General features: G+C 37.6%; 1 pseudogene; it reads left to right on the top strand.

Moving 5' to 3' along the window:
• Positions 1-867: 867 nt before the first annotated feature.
• LOC113284833 lies at positions 868-967 on the top strand (annotated as a pseudogene).
• Positions 968-3,160: the final 2,193 nt, after the last annotated feature.

Here is a 3,160-nt window from a genome sequence, read left to right as displayed (position 1 = left end):
GCATGGTTACCTGATTGTTACTACTGCCACTCCTAAGGGTTCTAACAGCATTCAATTGATTCGATGGTTTTTGCACCTACTTCATGAACTCCTCTAGGATTGGGATTAGTCTGACTAGGGAACCTTCCGTTATCTCTCTCACTTAAGGTCTTAGCTATTTGGCCGACTTGAAGTTCTAACTTAGCAAGAGTCTGAGCATTAGTTTGAAAGTTCTGCTTGGTTTCCTGTTGAAAACTAACTTGGCTCTTTACTAACATGTCCTGGCTCTGTGCTAACATATCCTGGCTCTTTTAATATACTAAGAGATTCCTCTAAGCTCGTCATTCTATTCTCTGAAGAGTTCTGAAACTGACCTGAAGAGTTCTTATCTGAACCAAAACCTGGGGGCATTAGAATTACTAAACTGACCTTGACTCTGGCCCTTAGACCACGAAAGGTTCGGATGGTTTCTCCAACCAGGATTATAGGTTTCTGAATATGGGTCAAACTTCTGACGGTTTCGAATCTAGTGTTATTATAGAGAGCATTGGCTTGCTCTTCATTATTCTGGCCTTCCCAAAAAGGCTCTAATCTACCACTAGTGTGACCCACTTCTAAAGCTTCTAACCTTTTCGCTATAGCAGCAATTTTGGCATCTGATTCAAAGTTTCCTTCTACCCTATTAATGTTTCCCTGCCTAGAAGAATTGTTTTCTGGGGTCCCCTATTACTTTCCCATTGTTGGGTCTTTTCGGCGATTTCATGCAAATATGTCATCGCATCATCAACTGTTTGGTTTTCAAACCCACCTGTACACATAGATTCTACTGTGGTTGTAGTGGGATAATCTAAACCCTCATAAAGGATCTGAACTAACCTAACCTTTTCTAAACCATGATGAGGACATTGGGCTAATAGATCATTGAACCTTTCCAAATACCTATACAAGGATTCTCCCTCCTGTTGAGAAAATGTGCAGATTTGCGTCCTAATAGACGATGTTTTGTGCCTAGGGAAAAACTTGTTCAAAAAGGCAGATGTAAGTTGTTCATATGTTTCAATTGATCCGGAAGCCAAACTATATAGCCACGATTTGGCTTTATCTTTCAAGGAAAAGGGGAATAACCTGAGTTTCAAAGCATCATCATCAAGGTTTCTAATTTTTAGGGTACTACAAATTTCCTCAAAGTCCCTAACATGGAAATAGGGGTTTTCATTTTCTTTCCCTAAAAATATTGGGAGCAACTGTAAGGTTCCAGGCTTAAGTTCATAATTTGCTTCAGTTTCAGATAACCTGATACACGAGGGACGAGTAGTCCTAGTAGGGTTCAACAAAGCTTTCAAAGTTGCCATTTCTGGCACTATTGGAATATCAGGGATTTTCTCCTCAAACGGACGTTCAAAAACGGAATCTTCAAGAATCGGGCTTTCTAAATTGAGGTAATCGAGACGCTTAGAACTACTAGGTTTCTCTTTAACAAATCTACCTAGGGCGTCTCTTTTACGTTCAGGCATGCAAAAGAATAAGGTAGGGAATTCTATGCAATCACAAAACAAGGCTGACTCAACCAAATCAAACCTATTAATTTCTAGCACAAACAAAAGCATGATGGCTCCACTTAGATTGTTTCTAGACCAGCTTCTATTCTTTCGAAAAGGAACTCGTTACAATCTGAGCAAACCCCTCTGGAATCAATCCGAGTCAAAGTAAGTTGAATAGAGGCGAGGGAAGCTCGGTGGAGCTTTGATACCCAAAGGCCTCACCGGTATTATAAGGCGGCGCAGTCACGCATTCAACTCACAGAAACCATCATGAACTTCGAAGTATGCTCAAAAGAGTAACCAATATTTTTCGAACGACTTTCCTATTAAGCTCGTTACCCTATAGGTCTCGTTCTAGTCAAAATTTTAGGCTTAGGTTCGCGTTTGGTTTCGTTTTCCTAAGGCGGGCAAGAAGAGAACGGTGATGAAATCCGAACCCTTATCTTGTATGGCCAGTCCTTGCCCTTTACTAGGAAATTAAAGCCGTTTTCAAGTCCTCAGCATATATGCAAACGAAGGAATACAGTAAACCCGCTGACAGGGGATTCGCGGGTGTTTCGAAAAACTTACCTCCCGTACCAGACGGGCGAAGAACCGCTGAAGTCGACTCGGGCCACAACTCCTATGTCATGTACGAACCCGAGGGGCCGAGGCGATATCGTAATCGCCGTCCTTCTCTGCACACAGTTTATATTTAAACTACCCTTCCGTAGGGTTTAAAAATAATGTCCCAAAGTTTAAAGTCCAAAGTGTCCAAAAAGAAAAGAAAAATTACAAAAATAATAAAACCTAATACAGTTTTTTTTTAATAAGGAAAAATAAACAAAACCCTAAGAAATAAAATAACTAAAAGAAACTGTCTTCTTTTCCGTTCTTTTCGCTTTAATCTTTCGCTCCAAGTCTTTATGCTTTAAGATCCAGTCTTTACGAAATCACCAAACTCCTTGGCTCAATTTTCTTTATGATCCAAAACCTGTAGACAAAAGATAAATACCCAAAAATGTAAAAAAACAAAACTGATAAAAACCTAACAAAATAAAAGAAAAATAAGTCTAAAACCCTAAAAACAAATCCGCGTCGGCGGCGCCAAAAATTGATGTATTTTATAGATAGTGGTAAAAGTGGTTCGATTCTCAGACTTGCGAAGGATAAAATATAGACTTAAATTCTAAAACTAAAATATAAAACTCACTAATAATTATAGAAAACACTGACAAAGTTGATATCAATATTAAAAGACAACTGAGGCTAAGATTCCACTATTTACCAAGTTCAAAGTGATTTAATCTAATCTTTATATTTATGCAATTTTCTCGTTCAATTTGATTCTAAAATATTGCAACAAGTAGATTTTCAAAAGCAATAATTGTAAATATCAAGTATGAAGCATCAAAAGTCTATAAACTAAGCATACTTCATCAAAATAGATCACAATCACTCAAGTAAAAATCATATTCAATTATAGCTCAAGGAAAATAATCATAATAATAATTGCAATAAATAGATGAAATAGAATATACCACTTCTTGTTGGAAAAATAGCTTCCTCTATCGCCTCAGCAATGGGGTTTAGCTCCTTGTATTAATCATGATCTTAAAATATTTGTTTATGGCTCAAAAGATGATTAAAAGGATGAAAAG

The sequence above is a fragment of the Papaver somniferum genome, chromosome 5 (assembly GCF_003573695.1).
Source record: "Papaver somniferum cultivar HN1 chromosome 5, ASM357369v1, whole genome shotgun sequence".
In the NCBI taxonomy this organism is placed as follows: Eukaryota; Viridiplantae; Streptophyta; class Magnoliopsida; order Ranunculales; family Papaveraceae; genus Papaver; species Papaver somniferum.
This window is presented reverse-complemented; position numbering and strand designations above follow the sequence as displayed.